Here is a 21,725-nt window from a genome sequence, read left to right on the forward strand (position 1 = left end):
ACATATAATGCGCATCAATAATATCCCCAAAAACAGAACATCTCGTCTGTATAAATATCTAAACTTCGAAGTACTAAACACCACGCCCACTAGCTCTTCCTTCTAGTGAACATTCTGGGTGGGGGTATTAAACCCGGTAGCTACCTTTAGGATTCGCGTGAATTAGGGCCATACCCGTTTCTAATTCTTAGGTTACCAAGCAATAATAATCAGGGGAAATATTCACAACAATTAATGGCAATTATAACGTCCAACTAATTCGATAATAATCCACAGAACTTCTGTCTGCATAATAATTCATTCGAGGAATGTTTTGCTTGTGTCTATTTCGTCAAACATTTATAAAATCATTTTATGTATTCTCAGTTCAAAATATATTTCAAAAGCATTTAATAAAGCAGTTGTAAAAACAGCGCATGTATTCTCAGTCCCAAAAATATAAAGAGTAAAAGGGAATCAAATGAATTAACAATACGATATTTTGTAGTAAAAATATGCATACGACGAAACTGAACAATGCAGGGTTGGCCTCGGATTCACGAACCTATATCATTTATATATATATATATATATATATATATATATATATATATATATATATATATATATATATATATATATATATATATATATATATTAACACATATTCTTGTAATCGAATAAATCTATATATTTTAATTAGTGATGTAATTGTTATATTTAATAATTTATAAGTTTTATTTTTATTTTGTACATACTAATATTAATATAGTTGTAATAATAATAATAATAATGATACGAGTAGTAAAAATGATAATAATAATAATAATAATAATAATAATAATAATAATAATAATAATAATAATAATAATGTTAAAAATAATAATATTAATGTTTAAAATAATAATAATAATAATAATAATGATAAAAATAATAATAATGTCTCTAAAAATAATATTAATACTAATAATGATAATAATAATCCTAATAGTAATAAAAATGGTAATTTTACTAAAAAAAATGTTATTTTTAATAATATTGATAATAATAATTTTTAATAAAAATAATACTTTTACTAAAATGATACATTTCATGATAATGCAATAATGATAGTTTTAGAAATAATGATGTTTATAATAATGATAATAATAATAACAATATTGGTTTTAATCATAATGATACTACTACTAATAATAATACTAAAAATAATAAGAATGATACTAATACTAATGTGAATGAAAATAATAATAATTTGTATTGTTTTCAAAATATTAATAATAATAATCATAATCATAATAATGATCATAATACCTATATTATAAATAATAATAATATTAATAATACACCTAATACTTAATGATAATACTTAGTAATAACAATAACGATAATAATAATAATAATAATAATAATAGCAACAACAATAATAATAATAATAATAATAATAATAATAATAATAATAATAATAATAATAATAATAATAATAATAATAATAGAGTACAACCTTTGAAGAACAAGCTTCCTAAAAAAAATGCCATAGACCGGGCTCGAACCCAAGACCTCTTGCTCAAACACTCATACCCTTTAACATCAACCCGTCTATTATATTCTGATATAATTAGGATTCTAATTTCTTTTAACCATTACTTGTCATCGTATCATGATTATAATTATCATTATCATAACCTTATCATCATCATCGTATAATCACCCTATTATCAAAATCATCATCGTAACAGACATCATCGCTCATCATTCTCAGTTTCATCACGATGGGTTTGCAATTGCTGTTGGGTCGATTGTGGTTGGGAAAAACAAGTTAGGCCAGGTTGCTACAGTGCGGCCCAGTAGAAGCCCGATCCAAACAGTTTAAATTGGCCCAAGTTGCGTTATTCAACAAGCTAAAAGGGTTCCGGTTGTTTTTTTTTGTGGGTTCTTAATCTTTGACAACAAGAAGTCGTCGAAGGTAAGCAGCAGCTAGCAATGAAATGAATAGTAGTGGATCATAAGTGGTAACAGCAACAATTCGATGGTGTTTAAAATTTAGGATTAAACGAACACAAATAACAGGTCACTATGGTCCTTTGATTTGGTATAAGATGATGAGGTAAGTCATAGCTAGTTCGAATAATTTATAGTGAGGATCTAGTGGTGATCGAGTAACACAACAACAAGAAAAAATGATTTATGATGGTGGTTCATTGATGATGGTTTACGGAGGTGGTGAGGTGTGGTAATTTGAAACATAAAACAAATAAGAGAGAGAGGGGAGAGAGAGAGAAAGAGAGGTGATCTACGGTGGTGAGTATGAAGGAGTGGTGGTTACCTACGAACAAAATCATGCTAGCTCGTGTAACAGAGAAAGGAAAATAAGGAAGACGATGACGTTTTAATGGTGTTCGATTGGTGTCTGAGTTTGTAAGTTTCCATTGTTGATGATGATGGGTTCTTGATGACCATCAATAAGGTGATCGGTGTAATTGATGGGGAGGATAATGATGGTGGTGAGGAGTTGATAATTGATGGTGCTCGTTGGTGGTAGTGGATTGTTTACATGGTGGTGATTTTCACGTGGATGAAGGTGGTGACCGAATAAACATAAACGAACACAAGGTGGTTCTCGGTGGTGTTGGCGATGGGTTATGGTGGGAATGGAAGGAGGATGGTACTCATGGTGATGATGGTGTTTGGTTGAAGTAGGACGTGAGAATAGTGGTGTAATCGGGTAAGCCGATGGGTGTTGGTGATGATCATCAGCCGAGAAAACAAGAGTCGGTACCGGTTGATGGGTTGTTTTAGATGATGATCTTGGAGATGGTTGCTAGTTGATCATAAACAAGAAAAGTGAAGTGGGTATAAGGTGGTCAAAACAAGAAAATGATAATCATGTGCCAGCTGGTTATAGATTATATATATATATATATATATATATATATACATACAATTCTCTGATATTTATCATGCAGAGACAAAATATATATAGATTAAATAATCACAAAATAATAAACGTGTACTAATTAATCTATTCAGCTGCCGACAGTTTTCGGGTAATATTTCGTACTCGGTTGTCAATCAGTGGCGGTTAAAAATTCTTCAAAAAAATTCTAAAATTTTAAATTAAGTATCTTTATTTATTTGGGTCATTATGGTATAAAATTTGGTTATTAACTATCAAATAAATATTACATTAATTATTCACTCCCAACCCTAAGTAAAATATAAAAAATAAATTTAAAATTTATCAAACAGCTTCTAAATACATTTTTAATAAGTCTATAATTTATAGAACTCATTTTCGGATCACCGTTTATTTTAAAATCATATAAGTTTGAATTTAACTTACCTAATATCAATCGGGACATCAAATAAGTATTACAATCATTTAATATTTATTTTTAATATACATTATTTATATATATGGATATATTTTAAATAATAATTATTATAATATCCTATTTTTATTTTATTTTACATAATTAAATTTTAATAGCAATAACATATAATATTTCAAATTATATTTTCAATTACCATATATATATATATATATATATATATATATATATATATATATATATATATATATATATATATATATATATACACATACACACACACATATCTATTTACAATTAATTGTTCGTGAATCGTCGAGAGCAGTCGAAGGGTAAATGAATACATGAACACAGTTTAAAGTTTTTTTTTTTGAGATTTCAATATTACAGTCTTTGCTTATTGTGTCGAAAACATATAAAGATTAAGTTTAAATTTGGTCAGAAATTTTCGGTTCATCACATTTTGGATAGTATTACTTGGTAACCTTCCTCGCGGTCAGGTTTCAAGGCGTTGTGATAACTGTCCGAGCTGCGTTTCCGGAATTTTGAGCAGAGCCAATTGATTTCTCATTAGTATCTCCGTCTGATCTTGTCTGGCTGCAGTTCTCTGATTTAGCTGTTGTTGTCCTTGAATGAACTGAGTCAACTGATCATCAGCTCTGAGAGTGGGGTTAACTGCTTTTGTAATTTGGGTGGTAGGGGAATTTTCCTCGACTGGTGAACCGGTGAGTGGAAGTGGTTGATCGTAGGTCAATTTAGATTGTTGGATTGGATAAGGTGGGTAACCCGTCCTTAACCGTAAGAACGTGTTAGATAACGTATGATTTCATTGCGAGGTATTGACCTCTATATGCGACATTTTTAAAAGAAAAACTGCATATATTATACATTACAAACCATGATTCTTATTTTTGATACAAGCTTTGGACGAAATAAAGATGATTATCGTTTAGCGATAATCTTCGACTTACAAACTTTACAAATGATGATAACAACACGATTTCTAGCATATTTTACAACACAAGTTCTTGGATATGCAGTCTTATTTTTGACACAAATATGCGTACGCAAGATCCTGCTCAAATTCAACATAATGCAGCGGAAGCTTTTAGAAATCACCTGAGAATAGACATGTTTTAAAAGGTCAACATAAAGTTGGTGAGATATAGGTTTAGTGCCGGCAGCAATATATATATAGACCACAAGATTTCGTATATAAACATTTTAATAAAAATATTCTAAGTGGTTGAGCACTTGGTAATCATACTTAACATTTAATCACGTCGCATATTCCCTTTATTATGAAATCTTACTACACCGTACCAAGTGTAGTCACGAAACGAAGTACTGTGCAACCGTTGAATACTGGTCGTCCAGTCCGGTTGGGGTTGTCAGGCCCGATAGATCTATCAACAGGATTCGCGTTTACAATACCGCTGTAAATATTAGTTACCAAGCTACAGGGAAGTATGCCAGTGGTACAACTCAACGTAGAATATATTTTTCAGTTACTTGTGTCCATATTGTAAAACATAAAATACATGTATTCTCATCCCGAAATATTTAGAGTTTAAAAGTGGGACTATATACTCACTTTCGTCTTGAAGATATATATATATATAATTTGACTTGGTCTCCGGTTGATATCACGAACCTATCCATATATAATATATCAATACCTTTTCTTTTTAAACAAACGTCACATATATATACTTGTTATACTTTGAATAATTCCTTAGTCCGTAGTTAGCAGTTCGTTGTTAGTAATTCAATTTTAATGGTTCATTTTTAGATGTTTACTATACCCGCAATGAAATAAATAAAACCCCCAACGAAATAAATAAAACCCCATCGTATATGTATTGGTCGAGATTAATCTTGACCCACTGTACCGGTGTTGTCAAATGACGTGTTGCGTACATAAAGTACCGGTGTTGTCAAATGACGTATTGCGTACAATCATGGGATCTTATGATTAATCTTCTCGTGTTGTTTACGGGTGATCCTAAACCATATAAAATTGAATTATATAAAATATCATGTTATCTTAGAAAGATGTGATTTTATTTAATTTTTCCCAATTAATCCCGAAGTTAAACAAGTCTTGGATAACCAATTTTGTTTCGGTCATAGTTTCTTCGTTACAAATCCGTTTTCGTTGATTCAACTTGCCATCTCCTTGGATCGAGTCCCTCTTTAAGACTATGAACTGAAAATACCTTGGTTTGTATTCAAAATCACACGGCATAGGTGAAACTTTAGTGAAACTTATGAAGTTAAACATTTTCCTTTATGTAAACAACCTTAAATGATTATTTTTCTAAAAATACTTATACTTTGAATTAAATCATGGAATTTTTATGTGTTATCATATCCATAGTAAAAATCATTTTTCCAGAACATAAACCTCCAATTCAAAGTTTAAGATAGTTTTTAATTATCCAACCCAAAACAGTCCCCGGTGGCACTCCGACGTCGTAAAAACAGTTTTTAAGATAATCTTTGAAAAACCAAGTTATACCTTGTTAAATTAGAATATATTTAAGTTATATTACAGGTCTTGGATTATTTTAAAAGTTAAGTTAGAAGGATCTATTTAGTTTGCAAACAAGTTTGAAAACATTCAAACTATGTTCTTATTGTTAAAATTTTATACCACAAAATAAGATAGCTATATATATATGAATCGAATAAGGTTATGAACATAGATTCTACCTCAAATTCCTTGGACAAGGTTGCTGTAAAAGAGGAGTAAGAACCTAGAACCAAAAGGGTGATGGAAGTGGATGAAAGATTGGAAGTAAGTTGGTGTTCTTGGAAGGTTTTCTTGAAGTATTTTTGTAAGGGTTTTCTTATGATGATTAAGTGATGTTTTGAAGCTAAAAACTTATGAGGACCTTGAAGAACACTTGAAGGTTGAATATAAGAGAGTTTAGAAGATCATTTAACTTGAAAGAAAATTGTTATGAAAGTGTGCATATGTGTATATAGGCGTATATATGTATATGTATATATAGACTTTATTTTTTTGATTTTTAGCTCAAAAGTCCTCATATATGATCCCACATGTATTGACTAATCAAAGGCTGCTAAGATCATATAATTGAAGTCTAATAATTGGTATTTTTCAATAGTAAAACTTCTAGAAACTGCGTATTTATACGGGTACATATACTCTAAGTATACGTATAGAAATCTTGTGAAAACGGAACGAGGATTCAAATATAGCTATCTTTTGTGAATATACTTATATGGTTTTATGTATTTAAGTCCTTAAAAGTGATTAAATACATTACTTATACGATATATGTATAAACATTATAGGTCATAAGTATTTATGTCAAATAACGTTACGTATGGTTATCGTTTTGAAAACTTAGGTTAGTAGTTTCAAAATATACTTGTAACTTATTGTTATTAATACAAAATGAGGTATTAAAACATTCTTAGATCATGTTAAATATGTATATATACATATATATACATAAACGTATAATTATCATATGTTATATAGTTCATGATATCATCGGTCAAACTAGATGGTCAAACGTTGTGTAAAACTCTTTTCGAAGGCATAAGTCTCAACAATTTGGATTGCTTATCATGTTGGTAAGGTTTAATTTATGTAAATATTAATCTTATAAGTATAGAACGATCGAAAAAGTGCGGGTCATTACAGTACCTACCCGTTAAATAAATTTCGTCCCGAAATTTTAAAATTGTACCTATTTTGCGTCATCGAGAAACAAGTGTGGATACTTTTGTTTCATCTGATCCTCTCGTTCCCAAGTAAACTCAGGACCTCTTCTAGCATTCCAACGAACCTTAACAATCGGTATGTTGCTCTGTTTGAGCTGTTTAACTTCACGGTCCATGATTTCGATTGGTTCTTCGACGAATTGTAGTTTCTCGTCGATATGGATTTCTTCAAGAGGAATAGTGAGGTCTTCCTTTGCAAGACACTTCTTAAGGTTTGAGACGTGAAAGGTATTATGTACCCCGGCGAGTTGTTGCGGTAACTCAAGTCGATAAGCTACCGGTCCAATGCGTTCAATAATCTTGAACGGGCCTACATATCTTGGGTTCAGCTTACCCCTTTTGCCGAAACGTATTACACCTTTCCAAGGTGACACCTTTAACATAACCATGTCCCCGACCTGAAACTCTAATGGTTTCCTTCGGACATCGGCGTAGCTCTTTTGGCGACTACGGGCTGTTTTCAATCTCTCCTTGATTTGTACTATCTTCTCAGTCGTTTCGTGTATGATCTCGGGACCAGTTAATTGTCGATCTCCTACTTCATTCCAACAGATAGGAGATCTACACTTCCTTCCATACAATGCTTCGAATGGCGCAGCTCCAATGCTCGCATGATAACTATTATTATACGAGAATTCTGCTAACGGTAAATACTTATCCCATCCGTTTCCAAAATCGATCACACATGCCCTGAGCATATCTTCAAGAGTCTGAATTGTTCTTTCACTCTGCCCGTCCGTTTGCGGATGATATGCGGTACTCATATCTAAACGAGTTCCTAGTGCCTCCTGTAGTGCTTGCCAGAACTTTGAGGTAAATCTACTATCACGATCAGATATAATGGAAATAGGTATTCCATGCCTTGAAACAACTTCCTTTATATACAATCGTAATAGTTTCTCCATTCTATCCGTTTCCTTTATAGGCAAGAAATGTGCAGACTTGGTGAGACGATCAACAATCACCCAAATGGTGTCGTAACCCCAGGCAGTCTTTGGTAACTTCGTGATGAAATCCATGGTAATACCATCCCATTTCCATTCTGGGATTTCTGGTTGTTGAAGTAACCCTGACGGCTTTTGGTGTTCTGCTTTGACCTTGGAACAAGTTAAACACTCCCCAACATATGTTGCTACGTCTATCTTTAAATTAGGCCACCAATAACGTGTCTTAAGATCTTGATACATCTTTCCAACTCCAGGATGTATCGAGTATCTTGTCTTATGTGCCTCATTCAATATCAACTTCCTTAATCCACCCAACTTTGGTACCCAAATACGATTTGCAAAATATCGAATTCCGTCTTCCCGTATAACGAGTTGCTTCTCATACTTCTTCATTATTTCATTTCTTATGTTTTCTTTATTGAGTGCTTCTTGTTGAACTTCTTTGATTTGTGAGTTGAGATTCATGCGAATTTTTATGTTCATTGCTCGAACTCGGATTGGTTCTCGTTCCTTTCTGCTTAGAGCATCGGCCACTACGTTCGCTTTCCCGGGATGATAACGAATTTCACAATCATAGTCATTTATTAACTCGACCCACCTACGTTGCCTCATGTTCAACTGTTTCTGATCAAAAATATGTTGAAGGCTTTTATGATCAGTAAACACAGTGCATTTAACCCCATACAAGTAGTGTCTCCATATCTTCAATGCAAACACGACTGCTCCCAGTTCTAGATCATGCGTCGTATAATTCCGCTCGTGAATCTTTAATTGTCGGGATGCGTATGCAATAACTTTCTTCCGTTGCATAAGAACGCAACCAAAACCTTGTCGCGAAGCGTCACAATATATTTCAAAATCATCGTTCCCTTCTGGTAACGATAAAATAGGCGCCGTAGTCAACTTCTTTTTCAGTAATTGAAATGCACTCTCCTGCTCAGAAGTCCATTCATATTTCTTCCCTTTTTGCGTTAACGCTGTCAACGGCTTAGCTATTCGGGAAAAATCTTGAATAAACCTTCTATAATAACCGGCTAAACCCAAAAATTGGCGTATCTGCATTGCTGTCTTAGGAGTCTCCCATTTTTCAATGGCTTCAATTTTTGCTGGATCAACCTGAATTCCTTTGCTACTAACAACGTGGCCAAGAAATTGCACTTCTTTCAACCAGAAAGCACATTTAGAAAATTTAGCATATAGCTGTTCTTTTCTTAACAACTCTAATATTAAACTTAAATGCTGCTCATGCTCTTGCTCACTCTTGGAATAGATAAGAATGTCATCAATGAAAACAATAACAAACTTATCTAAATATGGACTACAAACTCGATTCATGAGGTCCATGAATACAGCTGGCGCATTCGTCAATCCAAACGGCATGACCAAAAATTCGTAATGACCGTAACGTGTCCGAAAAGCAGTTTTCGGTATATCTTCTTCTTTGACACGTAATTGATGATAACCCGATCTTAGGTCGATTTTCGAATAAACACATGATCCTTGGAGTTGATCAAATAAGTCGTCAATTCTCGGTAGTGGATACCGATTCTTGATAGTTAACTTATTTAATTCACGATAATCTATACACATTCGGAAAGATTCGTCTTTCTTCTTGACGAATAAAATTGGAGCTCCCCACGGTGAAGTACTTGGTTGTATGAATCCACGATCCAGTAATTCTTTTAACTGACTCTGAAGTTCTTTTAACTCGGACGGTGCAAGTCTATATGGAGCACGGGCAACCGGTGCAGCTCCTGGTACAAGATCTATTTGAAATTCTACAGATCTAAATGGAGGTAATCCCGACAACTCTTCCAGAAATACTTCAGGGAAATCTCTTGCCACAGGCACGTCATTGATGCACTTCTCTTTTTCTTTCTTTTCGACTTTATTAACATGTGCTAAGATAGCATAGCACCCTTTCTTCAAGCACTTTTGAGCTTTCAAATAACTAATGAGTTTTAGCTTTGAGTTACCCTTCTCTCCATAAATCATTACTGGCGTTTTATCCTTACGAGGAATGCGAATTGCCTTCTTAGCGCACACAACTTCAGCTCCTATTTTGGACATCCAGTCCATGCCGACTATTACATCAAAACTTCCTAATTCTACGGGTATCAAATCAATCTTAAATGTTTCTCCGGCTAAATTTATTTTACAATCACGGCAAATTTTATCGGCTTTAATTAGTTTACCATTAGCTAACTCAATCATGTACTTAGCATCTAGAGGTAATGATGAACAATTCAATTTAGCGTGAAAGTCTCTACACACGTAACTTCTATCAGCACCAGTATCAAATATAATAGATGCGGATAAGTTATTAATGGTAAACGTACCCGTAACAAGCTCCGGGTCTTCACATGCCTCTCTAGCATTAATAACAAATGCTCTCCCACGTGCAGGTCCGATATTCTTCTCTGGATTCGGGCACTGGCTCTTATAGTGACCTTGTTTTCCACACCCAAAACAAGTAATGGTAGCCAAAGCAGTTCTATTTGCATTGGTGGCAGGAGTCTTGGTACCATTTGTATTTGTAACGAGAGCCCTACAATCTTCAGCAAGATGACCCTTTCGATTACATTTGTTGCATACCACATTACAGTAACCAGAGTGATGTTTGTGGCATCGGTTGCATAAAGGATTTTGTCCTTTATAACCAAAGCTTAAACCACTACCCGTACCTTGCGTGTTTTCTTGTTTCTTAAAAGATTGTTGTTGGTTACCTCGATCATAATTTCCATTCCACTTTCTTTTGTTACCTGATACCTTCACATCAGTATTGGATACTTTCTTATCCATGATGACCTGATCCATTAGCTCGTTTGCCATGGTTATAGCTTCATGAATTGTCTTAGGTTTCGATGCTGTAACATTTGCCTTGACCTTTTTGGGCAAACCATCTTTGTACATTTCAATCTTCCGTTCTTCGGTTGGAACCAATTCAGGACATAGCAAAACTAATTCCATGAATCGCTGATTATAGTTGGTGATTTCAGTACCAATAACCTTCAGACTTCGTAACTCATCTTCCAACTTCCTAACCTCGTTCCTTGGACAATATTCGTTGATTAACATTGTTTTGAATTCTTCCCACGGAGTATCATAAGCTACATCTCCTCCTACAGCCTTCTCATAATTTTTCCACCACGTGAGTGCACTATCTTGTAAAGTGCACGATGCATACTTGGTCATGTCCTTTTCAACACAACCACTGATTTTAAACACAGTCTCCATCTTTTCTATCCACCGGGTTAAACCGATCGGTCCTTCTGTTCCACTGAATGATGAGGGCTTGCAAGCTTGAAAAGTTTTGTAAGTGCACCCCACACGAGGATTTGGGTTAACTGCAGCACCTCTTGCAGCCTTGACCCATAACATTCTGTCGTTCACTCGCTGATTGATGAGTTCCTGGATTTCTTGTTCCGTCATTCGGTTCAATCGCGCCATATTCTTCTATAAGAATGAAAAGAAAATAATTATTCACATGGAATATTATAGATGTAGTGTATATTTACAGTACATTATAGCTTATTAATAATATGAACCATGTATTATTATAAAAGCCTTTTCTTCTTATTAGCGTTTTATAATTATATCTAGGGTAGTACCTACCCGTTAATGTCCATACTTAATAGCTTAGTACAGAATCAATTACTACCATCTAAATAATACTTAACCATGGAAAATTATTGCATTTCACACTTCACTATTTTACATATGCTTATCTTACATCGAACATTAAGCAAACTACACTAATAATATTATACAAAACATTATATGATCCCATGGTTTAATACGACAGCGCATCGTTTGGTCTATTTTCTAGGACGTTTAGGTTCAAAGAATCGCTTAACGCTTATCCTGGCTGTCTGCCTATATTTTGGCTGTGGGACTGAAGAACTGGATGCCGGGATAGAACGAATAGGAATAGCGGGAATAGGGGTGGTAGTGTCTAGTGGAGTTGGTGCCACATCATCCTTATTAAACTCAGGATTTGAATTTTCTAATTCATTAGCCTTTCGTTTCTTTCCTAGTTCGAACTCTTCTTTTGTAATTTCCTGTATTTCTTCCTCGGGTTCACTTTCCTCCTCGGGTTCACTTTCCTCCTCGGGTTCACTTTCCTCCTCGGGTTCACTTTCCTCCTCGGGTTCACTTTCCGGGTTCTCTATAGTCGGTTCATCCGGAATTTGTGAGTCTTCCCCAAAGATATTATTTTCGTCATCGGATAGGTTAATGACTGGAACACCATCTGAAGATTCTGGTTCGGAGTCGCTGAATGTGATAACAAGTTTTGAGCCCGACATCTATCACACAACAACTAACCCATTAGTACTACATAATATTTACATATAAATTTTAACCAACAATGATAAGCAATGGTTTTTAAATCAGACCCGGTCAAAGTCCAGACTTACTAATGTATCCTAACGACTTATCAGTTAGACACACTAATGCAAACCTGGTTCGCTAAGACCACCGCTCTGATACCACATGTCATAACCCGTCCTTAACCGTAAGAACGTGTTAGATAACGTATGATTTCATTGCGAGGTATTGACCTCTATATGCGACATTTTTAAAAGAAAAACTGCATATATTATACATTACAAACCATGATTCTTATTTTTGATACAAGCTTTGGACGAAATAAAGATGATTATCGTTTAGCGATAATCTTCGACTTACAAACTTTACAAATGATGATAACAACACGATTTCTAGCATATTTTACAACACAAGTTCTTGGATATGCAGTCTTATTTTTGACACAAATATGCGTACGCAAGATCCTGCTCAAATTCAACATAATGCAGCGGAAGCTTTTAGAAATCACCTGAGAATAGACATGTTTTAAAAGGTCAACATAAAGTTGGTGAGATATAGGTTTAGTGCCGGCAGCAATATATATATAGACCACAAGATTTCGTATATAAACATTTTAATAAAAATATTCTAAGTGGTTGAGCACTTGGTAACCATACTTAACATTTAATCACGTCGCATATTCCCTTTATTATGAAATCTTACTACACCGTACCAAGTGTAGTCACGAAACGAAGTACTGTGCAACCGTTGAATACTGGTCGTCCAGTCCGGTTGGGGTTGTCAGGCCCGATAGATCTATCAACAGGATTCACGTTTACAATACCGCTGTAAATATTAGTTACCAAGCTACAGGGAAGTATGCCAGTGGTACAACTCAACGTAGAATATATTTTTCAGTTACTTGTGTCCATATTGTAAAACATAAAATACATGTATTCTCATCCCGAAATATTTAGAGTTTAAAAGTGGGACTATATACTCACTTTCGTCTTGAAGATATATATATATATAATTTGACTTGGTCTCCGGTTGATATCACGAACCTATCCATATATAATATATCAATACCTTTTCTTTTTAAACAAACGTCACATATATATACTTGTTATACTTTTAATACTTTGAATAATTCCTTAGTCCGTAGTTAGCAGTTCGTTGTTAGTAATTCAATTTTAATGGTTCATTTTTAGATGTTTACTATACCCGCAATGAAATAAATAAAACCCCCAACGAAATAAATAAAACCCCATCGTATATGTATTGGTCGAGATTAATCTTGACCCACGGTACCGGTGTTGTCAAATGACGTGTTGCGTACATAAAGTACCGGTGTTGTCAAATGACGTGTTGCGTACAATCATGGGATCTTATGATTAATCTTCTCGTGTTGTTTACGGGTGATCCTGAACCATATAAAATTGAATTATATAAAATATCATATTATCTTAGAAAGATGTGATTTTATTTAATTTTTCCCAATTAATCCCGAAGTTAAACAAGTCTTGGATAACCAATTTTGTTTCGGTCATAGTTTCTTCGTTACAAATCCGTTTTCGTTGATTCAACTTGCCATCTCCTTGGATAGAGTCCCTCTTTAAGACTATGAACTGAAAATACCTTGGTTTGTATTCAAAATCACACGGCATAGGTGAAACTTTAGTGAAACTTATGAAGTTAAACATTTTCCTTTATGTAAACAACCTTAAATGATTATTTTTCTAAAAATACTTATACTTTGAATTAAATCATGGAATTTTTATGTGTTATCATATCCATAGTAAAAATCATTTTTCCAGAACATAAACCTCCAATTCAAAGTTTAAGATAGTTTTTAATTATCCAACCCAAAACAGTCCCCGGTGGCACTCCGACGTCGTAAAAACAGTTTTTAAGATAATCTTCGAAAAACCAAGTTATACCTTGTTAAATTAGCATATATTTAAGTTATATTACAGGTCTTGGAGTATTTTAAAAGTTAAGTTAGAAGGATCTATTTAGTTTGCAAACAAGTTTGAAAACATTCAAACTATGTTCTTATTGTTAAAATTTTATACCACAAAATAAGATAGCTATATATATATGAATCGAATAAGGTTATGAACATAGATTCTACCTCAAATTCCTTGGACAAGGTTGATGTAAAATAGGAGTAAGAACCTAGAACCAAAAGGGTGATGGAAGTGGATGAAAGATTGGAAGTAAGTTGGTGTTCTTGGAAGGTTTTCTTGAAGTATTTTTGTAAGGGTTTTCTTATGATGATTAAGTGATGTTTTGAAGCTAAAAACTTATGAGGACCTTGAAGAACACTTTAAGGTTGAAGATAAGAGAGTTTAGAAGATCATTTAACTTGAAAGAAAATTGTTATGAAAGTGTGCATATGTGTATATAGGCGTATATATGTATATGTATATATAGACTTTATTTTTTTGATTTTTAGCTCAAAAGTCCTCATATATGATCCCACATGTATTGACTAATCAAAGGCTGCTAAGATCATATAATTGAAGTCTAATAATTGGTATTTTTCAATAGTAAAACTTCTAGAAACTGCGTATTTATACGGGTACATATACTCTAAGTATACGTATAGAAATCTTGTGAAAACGGAACGAGGATTCAAATATAGCTATCTTTTGTGAATATACTTATATGGTTTTATGTATTTAAGTCCTTAAAAGTGATTAAATACATTACTTATACGATATATGTATAAACATTATAGGTCATAAGTATTTATGTCAAATAACGTTACGTATGGTTATCGTTTTGAAAACTTAGGTTAGTAGTTTCAAAATATACTTGTAACTTATTGTTATTAATACAAAATGAGGTATTAAAACATTCTTAGATCATGTTAAATATGTATATATACATATATATATACACAAACGTATAATTATCATATGTTATATAGTTCGTGATATCATCGGTCAAACTAGACGGTCAAACGTTGTGTAAAACTCTTTTCGAAGGCATAAGTCTCAACAATTTGGATTGCTTATCATGTTGGTAAGGTTTAATTTATGTAAATATTAATCTTATAAGTATAGAACGATCGAAAAAGTGCGGGTCATTACAGGAATTTAGTAGCCATCTCCGTCCATGACGTGATGGAATCTTTTCCAGTCCTTCGAACCAGGTCTGAGCATGATGAGTGGGAGAATAGGGAAACAAGTATAGCCAAACTATATCTTGTCCTATCCCTGGCTATTTGTAGGAGTTCGAAAGAGATATGAATTTATCAAGGTGAGAATTAGGATCGTCATTCGGTAATCCATGAAACTGACAGCTATTCTGGATGAGCTGGATGATGTGATGTTTTAACTCGAACGAGTGTCCTTGAATCTCTGGAAATCTGACCGGTCCTCCTCGACCTTCAATTGAGGGTTTGGTATTTTCTGCTAAAGTAACGTGTAACGCCATTCGATTTCTGATTCATGCTTCCTTGCATGCTTTAAAGATTATTGCGTCTGGATCAAGTACGAATAATAACGGCCCTGGTCTAGATCGGGTTTGGGTCATACACCAGGAATGCCTTTTTGTTTTTAATTTTAAGCAGATAAACTAAATTTCTAAAGTAGTCTAAGGTAAGGTAAGCTAATCTAAGGTAGTCTTAATCTAAGGTAGTCTAATCTAAAGTAGTCTAATTTAACTATCTATCCTAAGGTTGAATATGTTTTTAGTTCTGGCTACTGATTCCTTGGTATTTCGATAAAAGAGCTTCGCATGAACTATTCAACAAACCAAGTGGCCAGGCCGACTACGGAGAGGCAGGATCCTTTTGGTCCCAATATAATTGGAGACTCTTCGGAAAATCCAACAACCAAGTCCGTGTATAATTGTCTTTCTTAGACACCACTAAATGCTTGTGAATAAGTTTGATAGAGAGCAGTATTGTCTGGTACCAGTTCCCCGACAGCTGCGCCAAAAACTAGTTTCCCTCTTGATATGGCTGACACAGACGGTTTTATTTGTGCGGTGTCGTTAGGTCGCAACACATCAGAATCAACCACCAAGAGGGGGTACTGTTTTAAATTTATATATAGCGGGGCTTAAATCGTACTACTCCTTAGTATGAGTAAGGGAAGTATGACCTAGAGTCGTATTTTTGAGATATCAGTAGAATCGAACCTATATTTAAGCCTAAGATAGTTATGAAGGAGTAGTGGTTACTTAATTTTTGGGATTTTCTAATTTATAAGACAGATAAAGTAAATGCGATAAATTTTTTAATTCATATAAGGTTAAAGTAAGTGCATACTATGATTTCATCAGTTACTTTGCCGAGATTATGGAATGCTGGCTCATGAATAGGCAGAGGCCTTGCATTCATTACACTGGTCCTAAACACCCATGTCATAAGACATGTCACTAGGTAGTACGCTAGGCTTGAAGATTCTGAATAGACAGCAACGTCCCTTACCCCTGACGCCCGTGCAGTCTGACTACAGTCATACATGTTCAGACGGCTCATCCAATTGAGCGACTCGGTTGGGTGACGTATTAACATTCCACAAAGGTCTAAACTTTCTTAAGCATAATAGAATACATGGTTTACCATATCCGAGAGATGTGATGTGTTTCAATGCTTTCGTTAATGATTGGTTTTAAAAGATAGTTAGGCCCTTAAAAAGAGTTCAACCATAAAGAACATCATGGCCAAGTCAAGCTGACTTCCATGAACACGTTCGGTTATCCTAACGGTCCAATCCTTTATGTGTCTAAACAAACAGTTCCTTAATTAACTAAGAATCCCTCAAGCGAGGTGCAATGCTTGAGACCGCGTTATGGTAAAGTGTACTAATCAACACTGACCAGATTCCATGGCCTTACTTAGCATAGGTATAGCTTACAACAACCGCTGTGCTTCAGCGTGCACGTACGAAGTTTATATGCTTGGTGACTACACTAGCATGGTCTAGGACCGACAATGTACTAAGGGTCTAGTCAGATGTTTCATTATGAAAGAGTCCTCAGTCGGAATCCAAAGCTTTATAGACTTACTACAACCGGTGTGCCTCAGTCGATCTTACATTGTATCCGATAGACTTCTCTTACCAATGGGTGACACAAATAGTGTACTCTGAATCGGGGTTCGCGAATTCCCAATAACAGAGCCAATAACTACGTTCTATTAGTTGGAAAAGCGATTGAGTGTAAAGCATAATCAAAAAGCATTTCAACGACATACACAAACCATAACATTATTTCGGCATTATAACTGCTTACATCATAGCATACACTAAAGATAACTACTCGCTAATCATGGCAACAATATCACAGAACATAATGATAGAAGACATTATATAAAGATAAAGGATAGAAGTACCAGTAGATTAAACGAGTTCCGAATACAAAAGTGACTACTTTAAGACTCCAGACCGCTCCTAATACAATCTTCGGCGTTCTTCTTCGGGTACTAGGTTTTCTGCACGGAGTCGAAAACCTTGAAAGTATAACTAATATTGTACAAGTGAGAGAAAGAAGTGAATTGAAGTCTGTCTTGGAATGAATGACAAAGACCCTTTAAATAAACTAAGTTTTTCCCTGCAAACGGCCGACAGGCCATTTGGCAGGCCGTTTATAGGGGCCGTTTGGCAGGCCGTTTGCAGGGGCCGTTTTCCAAGCCAAGCCGTTTGCAAGGACCGTTTGCCCTGGCCGTTTGGCAGGCCATTTGTGAGCCAGGAAAGCCGTTTGGCAGGCTGTTTGGTAGGCCATTTGGCTTGCCTGGTCAGCTGGATTCCCTGGATCGTAACTTGATTTCTTGTCTTTCACCGTTTTCGCTCTAGAATCTTCGTTTTAGCTCCGATAATCTTGATTCTTTTTGCACCGTCTTTGTAATTACCTGTACTTCAATTCTAACCGATGAAGTGGGTATTTTGCCGACAAATTTCGAATCTTTCTTGTTTTTGGGCCTTAATACCAGGGTGAAAACGTGAATTTTTAGCCGATATCATAGGGGTTCACCCTTACGGAAGTTACTTTTCGCATTTTATATTATTATTTTCTTTTGGAAAACCGCTTGTGTGTATTTTGTGATTGAAGGATAGGTACCTTTGGTGCATGAGAACAAGGTCTCACAAGGATCAAGAATTCACACAACCATTTTCCGATCCGAAAAGACACGTGCACGGGGTATTAAGAAAGAATTTCGAAGCTTTGTCATTTTGTTTATAAGAGATGGATCCAAACGGCAATCCGATTCACGATGAAGAGGGCAATCCTAATGGTCCTCTGGTTAATCAAGAATTATTGAATGATCCAAACGACACACCAATGTGGAACGCTAGTTTGGTTGCACCAACAATGATAGCACCGGCTATTACAAATCCACCAATTGAAGCAGATAATTGGAAGATCGAGGGTAACTTTTTCACGTTGATCAAGGATACATACTTTCATGGGTTGATAGATGAAAATCCATTCGAACATATTCAACACTTTAATGATCTTTGTGATATTTACAAAACCAAAAACGTCACCGACGATGCTTTTAAGCTAAGGGCATTCCCCTTCACACTTCAAGGAGATGCAAAAGCTTGGATGCGAAGTTTACCATCCGATTGCATAAGGTATTTTCTAGAATTAACAAACGAGTTTATCAATCATTTCTTTCCACCGTCAAAAGTAGAGCGGCTTAGAATGGAGATTAATGGGTTCACACAACGGGGTGATGAGAGTTTGTATGATGCATGCGTACTATTCAAGAAGCTACTAAGAGCTTGCCCACTGAATGGTTTGACGAAGAAGGAGTATATCAACACATTTTATTGAGGTTGTAATATGTTAATGAAGCGATATCTTGATTCTTCATCCGGAGGGGTATTTATGTATAAATCACCAAATGCGGCCAAAATTATGCTAGAAGATATCTCGGTCAACACATATGAATGGGCACCTTCACCCCGAGATTTAGCAAGGACGAATGTAGCACAAGTCGAGAGTGAAAATGGGCAACTGACACTTGCAAGCTTGAACAATCAATTTCAAACATTCGGGAAAGAATTGAAGAAGATTCAACAAACGGTAGTTGTAATGCCAGTAGGTTGTCAACGATACGAGGGTCCATATCTCACAAAGAATTGTCCTCAAATTACTCAATGCAATCATGTTGATCTAGATGATATTTCCATGAATTCGGATGCTCATGTGAACTACGTGAGTAATCAAAACTACCAACGGGGAGGAACATTTAACCAAAGCTACTACAATCCTAATCAAAAACAAGTATCATTCACCAACCAAACCAATACACCACCCGAATTCACAAACCAAAACCGGAATCAAGGTTACAAAAACTATAACCAAAACCGAAACAACAACTTCCAATACCAAAACCAACAACCTTACAACAACTAACCTTACAACAATCAGGCAAATTCAAATTATCAAAACAACCAAGGTTATAGTCAATCACAAAATAACCAAGGTTACAATCAACAACCTCAACAAAACAATCAACAATCCCAACCTTCGAAGAGCTTAGAAGAAATCATGCAAAACTACATCAAGAAGGTAGAATCAACCGAAGCTTTTCTAATGAAAGAAAATGAGCTCTTGAAGTAACAACTCCGAAACCAACAAGCTTCATTCCAAAACCTTGAGAGCACTGTTGGAAGAATTTCAAATTAAGTTGCCGAAAGACCACAAGGAACTTTACCTTCAAACACTCAAGTCTTCCCGAATAATTACAACAACAACCGGAACAACCAACAAAACCACCAAAATAACACGAGAGTTATTCCTATCGAGAGCAATACTACTAATCCAATCCAAAATCAAATGAGTTCATCAAATCCCACCAATACTTATGTTCAAGTGAACTCGATTGATTCAACCGAAGAAGATCAATTCGAATATCCTCAAGCTTTCAAGTTCGACATTGAAGGAGACAAGTTTGATTTTGATGAAGCGTTAGAAATTGATACTATCGACTATGGGGTATTCAAGTTTGTGAAAGATTTGGACGATGCAACATTCATTCCCTACCAAGTTAAAAGTGTAATGTCCATGGAGACTACCGAGTCGACATGCAAGGAGTTAAAGGGTGATTTTAAACAAATTCAATTGGGAAAGGTTGATAAAGAGGAAAAGGTCGAATCTTTATTGAATACGAAGGCGCAAAAGGACAAGGTCTAGGTTTCTACCACATCAACTAAGGAGAAAAATAGACACCGGTCTCACATCTTCAATCACTACATCATACACATCTAAATGATGTGGATCGTAAGTCAACTTTATCCAACAACGAAAATATTTATGTTAAACTCCCCTTGGCGGAGGTGCTTGAGAATATGCCCAACTATGGGAAATTTTTGAAGACACTCATGGCCAAAAAGGGAGATGTTGAGCAAGAGTCCACATCTTTCTTGAAAAAGGAGTGTGATGGAATTTTAAAGAAATGTAACCTACCAGCAAAAATGGGTGATCTCGAACCTTTCCTTATCCCGTGAAATGTAAATGGTTCGGAGATGCTCACATCTTTAGCCGATTCGGGAGCAAGTATCAACTTCATGCCCTATTCCGTTTATAAAAGGCTAGGCCTAGGCGATCTTTCGCCCACTACAATGGGAGTCAAATTAATTGATCAATTAATTAACTCTATTATTGGGATCGCCGAAGACTTAATTGTTAAGGTGGGGGACATGGAATTTCCCATTGACTTTGTTATTGTTGATATAAAGGAAGACCCAGTTGTACCCCTTGTTTTGGGAAGGCCATTTTTGGCAACCGCGGGCTCTTTCTTTGACTTTAGGACCGGGAAATTGACTCTTCGAGATAAAGGGAAATGCATGAGCATAAAAACCAAACGTGTTAAAACACCATCAGTGCTATTGAACACACCACAAGTTGTTGCTAGTATGCAATGCATTGCAAGCACAAGGCAAGTAGGTTCACCAATTAAAGGTAGTGGGGGATTAACCAAGGGAATTCAAGGTAAAGCCAAAAATCAAAATGATGTTGTTGAAAAGTCTATGCGAAAGTTATTTGGGCGGGTGCATCGGGCTTCATCCAAAAAGGATGAACACTTGAGAAAACGCCTAGTGTCAAATTTGTCAAAACATGAGAAAGTCAAACTTAAGAAGTTAATCAATGAAACTAAGGTAATGAATGATTGGCTAATGTCAATGTTAAGTGGTGGTGGTAATGAAAATGTTTCCTTTAGTTCAAAGGGAAGGGAGGTTTACCACCCCGGGATTAGTTGAAATCTCAAGGGGATGGGAGTCGGGTGATAGACTCGTTAAAAACTTTTCACAATTGTGCATATAATTTCTTTTAATTACATTCCGTTTAGAATTGTATGATATTCCTTTTCTTAGTTGCATTTTTATGTTTTGGTATTGCATGCATATGGATAAAATCGAAAAACGTCAAAAATAGT

The 21,725-nt window shown here is 35.1% G+C and overlaps 1 non-coding gene across 1 annotated transcript; it reads right to left on the reverse strand.

The window, feature by feature from the left end:
* Positions 1–18,976: 18,976 nt before the first annotated feature.
* Positions 18,977–19,083, reverse strand: LOC139886959 (small nucleolar RNA R71). The gene has a single exon (XR_011772815.1). It is a non-coding gene; the product is annotated as a small nucleolar RNA R71 (small nucleolar RNA).
* Positions 19,084–21,725: the final 2,642 nt, after the last annotated feature.

This window comes from Rutidosis leptorrhynchoides, chromosome 1, assembly GCF_046630445.1.
Source record: "Rutidosis leptorrhynchoides isolate AG116_Rl617_1_P2 chromosome 1, CSIRO_AGI_Rlap_v1, whole genome shotgun sequence".
In the NCBI taxonomy this organism is placed as follows: domain Eukaryota; kingdom Viridiplantae; phylum Streptophyta; class Magnoliopsida; order Asterales; family Asteraceae; genus Rutidosis; species Rutidosis leptorrhynchoides.